The 9,984-nt window shown below is 43.5% G+C and overlaps 1 long non-coding RNA gene across 1 annotated transcript; it reads left to right on the top strand.

Moving 5' to 3' along the window:
- The first annotated feature begins 7,005 nt into the window (after positions 1-7,005).
- Positions 7,006-7,753, top strand: LOC127490600 (uncharacterized). The gene is made up of 2 exons (XR_007918678.3): positions 7,006-7,127; positions 7,231-7,753. It is a non-coding gene; the product is annotated as an uncharacterized LOC127490600 (long non-coding RNA).
- The last annotated feature ends 2,231 nt before the right edge of the window (positions 7,754-9,984 follow it).

Below are 9,984 nucleotides of genomic sequence, written 5' to 3'. Positions count from 1 at the left end.
AAGTGCTTGGGCCCCTGTACTCACGTGGGAGAGCAGATGAAGCTTCTGGCTCCTGGATTGTGACTGGAGTGAACGAGCAGATGGAACACTTCTCTCTGTCTCTCCCTCTCTGTCTGTAACTCTGCCCTTCAAAATAAATAAATAAAAACCTTGGAAAAAAGAGCCGCATACTAAAACCAGATGATCATGAAGTAAGAGTAGCCTCCTTCTGGATTTCTTGCTACATGACTAAAAGATTCTTTCTTGAAGACACCGTAAATGAGGTTCTGTTACCTGTAGGCTAACACAAACCTAGCTAGGATAATGGAGGTGAAGGTGGGGGTGGGAAGTGCCTCAATTTAACTCAGCTTAATTGTCAATACATTCTGTACTAACCAGTTAGGTTGCTTTAGCCTTTAAGGAGGTCATTTCACCACTCAGGTATTTTGACAAAGTTAATGCCATGGTGCAGTACAAAAGAGTGATTTTGGAATCGGGCAGAAGAATCCTGGCTCTGCATCAAGAACTGTGTGACCTCAGGCAAGTTACTTAATCCCCTTGAGCCTTAGTTTCTCATCCATGGAAAGGAGAGTAGGATTTAATACCTCCTGGTTGTTGTGAGGATTAAATGAGATAACAGAGAAAATCTCTTGCACATAGTCATGTGGGTCACAAAGTAAATATTCAAGAAATGGCAGGCACTGTTTCTCTTTCTGTTACAGAAGTAAATTAGTCCCGTTCATTTTCAGTGACAAAGATTCCAGATCTATCGCCTACTAGTTTGAAGTGTAACAAAAATAGAACAGGATTTTTACATGCTGATGATTATGCAAATATTTGGACAGTAAACCAGATAAGGTGTGGTTGTCCATGACAAGTGACAGGCTGTGCAAAGGGGATGGGGATATCCATAAATCTATGGATGCACTGAATGGTGACTCTTGGAGGTTAGGAGGTCAAGAGATGATAGTAGCTATTAGCTATTAATATTTCTTTCCTTTTTTAAAATGGTTTTTGAACATATTTGTTACTACAATTTATTATACCCTCTTTGGCAAAAGGTATAATCCTGGTGGTCTTTGGCAAGAGGACATTCACATCAGCGTGATTTAACTTTTGTTTTTTAAAAAGATTTTATTTATTTGAGAGATAGAGTTACAGACAGAAAGGAAGAGACAGAGAAAAAGGTCTTCCAGCCTCTGGGTCACTCCTCAGATGGCCGCAGTGGGCAGAGCTGGGCTGATCTGAAGCCAGGAGCTTCTTCTGGGTCTTCCATGTGGCCGCAGGGGCCCAAGCACTTGGGCCATCTTATGCTGCTTTCCCTGGCCATAGCAGAGAGCTGAATCAAAGAGGAACATCTGGTACATGAACTGGTGTCCATATGGGATGCTGGCACCACAGGTGGAGGCCATGATTTAGCTTTTGATATTATGTGTGAATAAGAAATTATAATCAAGATAAAATTCTAACAACACAATCAGGATAAAGGTAAAAACACCTGAAGTTATGTGCACATAATACTAACTCAGGACGTTGAATGAAAAACTTGGAAAATCTATAAACTTGATCTGATGCATAATTATAAGGAGTTATTTTCAGGCGTCTTCTCAGTAAGTGGACAAGATCCTAAGATTTGTTAGTCTACATGTTGTTTGTAAACAGTTATTAAAATATTTCTAAGAAGCATGTATGGAAGTCTGGTTTGAAGGAAAAAATACATCAAACAATTTTAAAAGTAAAATGCACCCCAAAAATGCCAGGTTTTCCATTAAGATGATGAACCACATACAAAAGGTAAAGAATATCCAGAACCTGCCACATGAGGGCAGCAGGAAAATCTCATAAATTAAGAAACAGTTTTTGATGGCTTATTCATCACACAGTTATTTAGAAACTACATAAAATTAAATCTGATAGTTTACAAATACTTTCCAATTCACTCTTTTTTTTTTTTTTTTTTTTTGGACAGGCAGTTAAATGGAGAGACAGAGAGAAAGGTCTTCCTTCCTTTGGTTCACCCCCCAAATGGCTGCTACGGCCAGCGCGCTGCGCCGATCCAAAGCCAGGAGCCAGGTGCTTCTTCCTGGTCTCCCATGCAGGTGCAGGGCCCAAGCACTTGAGCCATCCTCCTTTGCCTTCCTGGGCCAAAGCAGAGAGTTGGACTGGAAGAGGAACAACCGGGACAGAACTGGCACCCAACCGGAACTAGAACCCTGGGTCCCGGCGTTGCAGGTGGAGGATTAGCCTAGTGAGCCACGGCGCTGGCAAGATTCTAGCTTTAACTCCAAGGTCATGCTTGGTGACCAAGCTATAAATCACTGGTGAGCTGCATGCCGTAAGGCTGTGAGAGTTGATTACTTGTGTCTGTTCAAATCTGTCATTGATGAAGTCACTTTGGTAGCTTGTTTGGTAGCTTGAGATCACCCATTGTGAAAGTTTTTACACCACCGAAATTGTCAAGTACCACAAATCAAGTCTCTTTCCTATTCCACTGTCCTAAGAGCTAGTTGTCAGACATTTGCCAGGAACATTATGGATGAAGAAACAGAATCTGGCTGTTGGGAGAGACCAAATTTTTTTTTTTTTTTTTTTTTTTTTTGACAGAGTGGACAGTGAGAGAGAGAGACAGAGAGAAAGGTCTTCCTGTGCCGTTGGTTCACTCTCCAACGGCCGCTGCGGCTGGCGCGCTGCGGCCGGCACACCGCGCTGATCCGATGGCAGGAGCCAGGTACTTATCCTGGTTTCCCATGGGGTGCAGGGCCCAAGGACTTGGGCCATCCTCCACTGCACTTCCTGGCCACAGCAGAGGGCTGGCCTGGAAGAGGGGCAACCGGGATAGAATCTGGCGCCCCGACCGGGACTAGAACCCGGTGTGCCGGCGCCGCAAGGCGGAGGATTAGCCTAGTGAGCCATGGCGCCGGCCGAGACCAAATTATTAAGTAAGTAAAGGCAGAGAAGCCTCTGCAACCTTTGTCTTGAGTTGTTTGCTGGGTGGGAGAGACTTCTTTCTGGTGCTGTGGAGAGAAACGAGTCAAGCTGGAGTGAGGGTCTCCACCAGGACATACCCCTCCCCTGGGACATCTTCCAACCTCTTTCTGAGTCCCTCCTTTGTGGCAGGTGTTTCTCTGTGTCACACACAGAAACAGAAATAAAACAGAAGCCCAACTGTATCAGTCAGCTCAAGCTGCTGTAGCGAAATACCACACACTGGTGTCTTGGACAATAGAAATTTATTTCTCACAGACTAGTAGGCTGGGAAGTCCAAGATCAAGGAACTGAACAGATGAGGACTCTCTTCCTGGATTGTAGATGGTCAGTTCTCACATGGCGGGGGGTGGAGAGCGAGCCAGTTCTCTGGTGACTTTTCTTATAGGACACTAATGCAATCAGATCACTCCTCTCCAAGATCTCATTTAAACTTTATTACTTCTCTATCCCAAATATAGTCACATTGGGTGGTAGGGCTCCAACATATGAATCTAGGAAGGACAACAGTTGAGAAGTTTGCTTTTCTTGAGGGAAGCAAATAGGTATGCAAATAACTACAATTTGTTAAAAATGTAAGGAAATTATGCATATATTTATTAGTGAGGTAAGAATTTGTCACACGTATTGCAAGTAACTTTTTAAAAATGATTTATGAATCTTCTGAGGAAGAAATCCTTTCTTACAATGGAGTATAAGAAAAATAAAGGCTCAGATTATAAAGACCTCGTCACATTGTCCCAAGCCATGGTGTTAGTGTGCAGTTAGAGAAACCAAAAGGATCCCGATTAACATCTCCTGTTTTCCAGGTAACCTGATAAACAGGGCCAACTTTCTATGTCTGCGGTTGGCTTTCTTTTCCCACTCAGTAATTATTTCCTGGAATCTCACCAGGTTGTTGAACAGGAAGGGAATTCATGGGTCACTTCTGGTTTCCTGAGACTACAGGGCCATGCCTTGCTGTGTCCTGGGTTCTTTTAACATATGTGCAGTCTTTTAGCTTCACTTTTAGAACAAAAGAATATTTCTGTGTTAAAGGGATTTCAAGAGCTGATAGAGATGTTGGAGGTGAGAAAGAAGAGCAATATGAAATTTACTCCCCATTAAAACTCTTGACCGAGCCACAGAATAGAGAGGTAATGAGAAGAGGCTGGGGAAGGAAGGATTTCTGTAATTTTCTGTTGTTCACCTACATACTCTTTTATTTCTCTTGGCGAGGTCCAGGAGAGGCTTGTTCAGCTGATGGTGCTGGGGAAGAACAATTTCTGGGAGCTATGCTTGTCAGCAGTGAACTTGTGTCCCTCTGTCCCCAACTCCTTCCGTGACAGCCAGCCCTCCCTGCCCCAGGACATGTAAGAACTTTGTTTCTTCCTTGGGATCCTCCACCATCATCTGCTTACCTTCTCTTCAGTCCTTGTGGGGTTCAGGAAGTGGTTAATACATAAGAACCAATCATGGCCGGCGCCGCGGCTCACTAGGCTAATTCTCCGCCTTGTGGCGCCGGCACCCCAGGTTCTAGTCCCGGTCGGGGCGCCGGATTCTGTCCCGGTTGCCCCTCTTCCAGGCCAGCCCTCTGCTGTGGCCAGGAAGTGCAGTGGAGGATGGCCCAAGTGCTTGGGCCCTGCACCCCATGGGAGACCAGGAGAAGTACCTGGCTCCTAGCTTCAGATCAGTGCGCTTTGCTGGCCACAGCGCGCCAGCCACGGCGCCCATTGGAGGGTGAACCAACGGCAAAGGAAGACCTTACTTTCTGTCTCTCTCTCTCACTGTCCACTCTGCCTGTCAAAAAATAAATAAATAAATAAAAAAGTTAAAAAAAAAAGAACCAATCATTACAATTCCAAAAAATCTGTGAGACAGTTGTTAAACACAGCCATCATTGGAAATTAAAGTATATACACTTACAGCTAAATCAGTTACATGAAAAATAAAGACAGATGAGGCTATCGTTGTGACAGAGGGGCAAGCTGCTGCCTGCAATGCTGGCATCTCATATGGGTGCTGGTTGGAGTCCCAGCTGTTGCGCTTCCAATCCAGCTCCCTGCTAATGTGCCCGAGGAAAGCATTAGAAGATAACTCAAGTCCCAGGGCCCTGCCCCCATGTGAGAGACCTGAAAGAAGCTCCTGGCTGTTGTGGCCATTTGGAAAGTGAACCAGTGCATGGAATCTCTCCCTCTATAACTCTGCCCTGTACATAAATATATAAATCTTAAAAAGATACGCGAAGTTCCTTACTCCCCAGTCATTTTACAACACTTTTCTATGATTTGAGTTCTTGGGGTTGTTTGTGTCCGTCCTGTGTGTATGGTGGAAATGCTGCATGCTGACACACGACTGCAGTGCTCCTCCTGACTCTGTTCCCCGTGTCCTGTGGCATCACCTTGCTTGCTTGAAGCTGACCCTGATGCTCCCATATGCTACATGGAAATCTGTAAATGCTGCAAGTCAGGGCCTGCTTTATGTTTTAATATTATTTACACCTAAGAAAGTGATAGAGAAAATGCTAGTAATGCAGATTAAGTTTAAAAGTTTTTAATGTCTACAGTAGTCACATTGCATAAAAATTGAAGATATATTTTTCCAGTACCCAAAGCTAGTATCTGATTCAGTGAAAAGCTGCTTACCTCTTTGACGAATGAACCAAGTTCTGACTTAAGTCTTCATTGTTTCACTTTCATCTTGCTTGTTAACACAACTGAATATATCTGCCCACATTCATGTTGGAACTATGTTGTGTTTCTTACCACAGTTGCAACTCTACATTGATTAAAGGTATGGGTTCAAGAAAAATCCGTGAAGGCATTCCATGAGAATCAGTTGTTTGCACTGATTTTATATAGAGTATTGTGTTTTATTATCTGTAAGTTCTGTGCTGCACATCCTGTATGTCAGTAAATTTTATAACAAACCTAGGTAGCTATATATACACAAAAAGCTTTATCTGGGAGAGTGAAGGCATTGTTAATCATTTACCAGCACGCCGCTGCTTTCTGTTCCTCAGCACTGAGTGCAATCTCAGCTCAAGAACCAAATGGCTATTTTTAAAAATCTAGGGAGTGGACATGTGGCCCATCAGTTAAGCTACTGCTCAGAAAGCTTGTATTTCATATCAGAGTGCCTAGTTTGAGCTCTAGAGTCTGATCCTGATCCATTTTCCTGCTAATGAGCATCCTGGGGGGTGCAGCAGATGATGGCTCAAGCTCTTGTGTCCCTGCCATCCAAGTGGGAGACCTGGATGGATATGCGAGCTCCTGGCTTTGGCTTGGTCCATTCCTGGCTTCATTTAGGCATTTGGGGGGTCGGGGGAGTGAACCAGTGGACGGAAGATCTCTCTCACTCTGTCTCTCCATCTCTGTCTCTCGGCTGGTGCTGTGGCATAGCAAGTAAAGCTGCCGCCTCAAGTCCCAGCTGCTCCACTTCTGATCCAGCTCCCTGCTAATGTGCCTGGAAAAGCAGTGGAAGATGGCCCAAGTGCTTGGGCCCCTGTACCTATGTGGGAGACCCAGAAGAAGCTTTTGGCTCCTGGCTTTGGATAGGCCCAGCCCTAGCCATTATAGCCATTTGGGAAGTGAACCTGCCAATGGAAGATCTCCCTCTCTGCCTCTGCCTCTCTGTAACCCTGCCTTTCAAATAAATAAATACATCTTTTTTTTTTTTTTTTTTTAAGAATGTAAGCTCTTTAATTGCAGAAAACATTCTATTGTATTCAGAGTCATTTTCTCAAAGCCTAACTTGATGCCTGGCACATGGCAGGGCTCCATAAACATTATTTGAATGAATGAGTAAATGGATGAATGAGTGAGTCCAAATCCTAACCTTCATCTTCCTGCTGTCCAAGATCCACATACATTTTTCTTTGAGTTAACATAATTTTAAATAATGAATTTTTACAGTTTCTTTGTTTTTAAAAGAATGATTTATTTATTTGAAAGGCAGAGTTACACAAAGAGAGACAGGGAGGGAGAGAGAGAGTCTTTCATCCACTGGTTCACTCCCCAGAGCTGGGCTGATCTGAAGCCAGGAGCTTCTTCTGGGTCTCCCATGCAGGTACAGGGGCCCAAGGACTTGGACATTCTTTTACTGCTTTCCCAGGCCACAGCAGAGAGCTGGATCGGAAGTGGAGCAGCCAGGAGCCAAACCCTTACGGGATGCTGGCGCTGCAGGTGGGTACTTAACCTTCTGTGGTACAGCGCTGGTCCCTCAGTTTCTTTTCTTTTTTCTTTTCCTCTCATTTTTTTAAAGGTTTGTTTTTTATTTGTTTGAAAGAGTTACAGAGAGAGGGAGAGACAGAGAGAAAGGTCTTCCATCCACTGGTTCACTCTGCAAATGGCTGCAACAGCTGGAGCTGCGCCAATTCGAAGCCAAGAGCCAGGAGCCTCCTCCGGGTCTCCCACGTGGGCAGGGGCCCAAGCACTTGGGCCATCCTCCACTGCTTTCTCAGGCCACAGCAGAGAGCTGGATCGGAAGAGGAGCAGCTGGGACCAGAACAGGAGTCCACATGGGATGCCGGCACCTCAGGCCAGGGCTTCAACCCACTGCACCGCAGCGCCAGCCCCCTTCTCTTTTTCTCTCTCTCCCTCTTTCCCCCTTTTTTCCTCCCTCCCTCCTTCCTTCCCTCCTTCCTTCCTTTCTTCTTTCCTCCTTCCCCTCTCCTCTCCTCCCCTTCTCTCCCCTCCCCTCGCCTTTCCTTTCTCCCCTCTCTTCCCCTCCCCTCTTAGAATGCACCCATGATTCTTCAAAAAGTATTTTTCCTTGATAACAGGACTCTGATTAAATTATATCAAAACAGTGCCTCCAGTTCATTACTATTCATATATTGCTTTATTGAAATGACTCTTCTTAAATACATTCTAAACTTTTTGTCTAGGACAGAAATACATTTTACATAGCAGCTCCAGTGTGTATATGTATATGTATATGTATATGTATATGTATATATGTATGTATAAGGCAAAATAATGTGTGTACATTTTTTAAATAAAAGTTTCCTAAAACAAAATTAATGGATATCTTCCATCCTAAGCTAGTGTATCCTACATTATCTTTTAAAAATGTCTGATTTCACTCTTTCAAAAAAAAATGACCTAAATGAAAGATCTCTGCGAGTGAGATCCCAGTGGAAAGAACAGGTCATCAAAGAAGGAGGTACCTTTCTCTGAAGGGAGGAGAGAACTTCCACTTTGACTATGACCTTGTCTAAATATGATCAGAGTTGGTGAACTCAAAAGGCTTCCACAGCCTTGGAAACTCATGACTGGAGCATAGGGAGATTACTGATGCCATAAACAAGAGTGTCAATTTGTTAAGTCAACAACAGGAGTCACTGTGCACTTACTCCTCATGTAGGATCTCTGTCCTTAATGTGCTGTACATTGTGATTTAATGCTATAACCAGTACTCAAACAGTATTTTACACTTTGTGTTTCTGTGTGGGTGCAAACTGTTGAAATCTTTACTTAATGTATGCTAAACTGATCTTCTGTATATAAAGAGAATTGAAAATGAATCAATGTGAATGGAAGGGGAGAGAGCGAGAGAGGGGAGGGTTGTGGGTGGGAGGGAAGTTATGGGTGGGGGGAAGCCATTGTAATCCATAAGCTGTACTTTGGAAATTTATATTCATTAAATAAAAGTTTAAAAAAAATGTCTGATTTTGACTCTGTAAGTTTTAAAATTAGTGGGGCTCAGTCTTCTTTAGAAAAATACATGTCTCTTGAACGTAGTTCTCACCCAGAAGGCATTCCAATTTCACTTTTTTTTTTAAAGATTTTATTTATTTACTTGAGAGGTAGAGTTACAGATAGAGAGAGGGAGAGTCAGAGAGAAAGGTCCTCCATCTCCTGGTTCACTCCCCAAATGGCCATAAAGGCTGGACCTGGGCTGATCTGAAGCCAGGAGCCAGGATTTTCTTCCAGGTCTCCCATGCAGGTGCAGGGACAAGCACTTGGGCCATCTTCTGTGGCTTTTCCATGCCATAGCAGAGAGCTGGATTGGAAGAGGAACAGCCTGAACATGAGAGGGAACCCATATGGGATGCTGGTGCCATAGTGAGAGGCTTAGCCACAGCGCTGGCTCCTCCAATTTCACTTTTGACTGATTTTAGACAACTTGCTCACTATTTCTGTGCGAGGTTAAGGAAGAATGGGTCATGGTATGGTAATAAATTAACCTTTAGTTCTCATAGGCTTAGCACAGCAAAGTGCATCTCTTGCTCACAGGAAGATTTTGGTGAGAGCTAGCAAGATTCCAGTATATTTGCCCTTCTTGTGACCTTGCCATCCAGGTTGCTTCCTTCTTGAGAACCTGCCTCTCAGCATGTGTCTTCATGGCTATCAGAGAGGAAAGAGCTGGAAGGAGCCTGTCTTTAAATGCTTCCTGCCAGAAGTGACTAATTTCATGTCAATTTGTTAAGTCAACAACAGGAGTCACTGTGCACTTACTCCTCATGTAGGATCTCTGTCCTTAATGTGCTGTACATTGTAATTTAAAGCTATCACTAGTACTCAAACAGTATTTTTCACTTTGTTTCTGTGTGGGTGAAAACTGTTGAAATCTTTACTTAATATATACTAAACTGATCTTCTGTATATAAAGAGAATTGAAAATGAATCAATGTGAATAGAAGGGGGGAGAGAGCGGGAGAGGGGAGGGTTGCGGGTGGGAGGGACGTTATGGGGGGGAAGCCATTGTAATCCATAAGCTGTACTTTGGAAATTGATATTCATTAAATAAAAGTTAAAAAAGAAGTGACTAATTTCTCTGCCTAGCCCATTGGCTGGAGCTAATCACATGACTGTGTAATCACAAGGAATGTTGGGAAATTTGGGTGACAACATGGATATTTTGCCAACACTAAATACCTTATTCAGTTTTCTAGTAAAGTAAACATTCAAATTTAGTTCCACTTAAAAAACTATTCATTTTAAAAATTTGTTTGAAAGGCACAGAGAGAGAGAGAGAGAGACAGAGACAGAGACAGAGACAGAGACAGAATCTTCCATCTACTGGTTCAGTCCTCAA

This window comes from Oryctolagus cuniculus, chromosome 6 (genome assembly GCF_051225735.1).
Source record: "Oryctolagus cuniculus isolate XC-2025 breed Fujian yellow rabbit chromosome 6, ASM5122573v1, whole genome shotgun sequence".
NCBI classification, from domain to species: domain Eukaryota; kingdom Metazoa; phylum Chordata; class Mammalia; order Lagomorpha; family Leporidae; genus Oryctolagus; species Oryctolagus cuniculus.
Note: the sequence above shows the minus strand (reverse complement) of the source record. Positions and strands in the feature narration are given on the sequence as shown.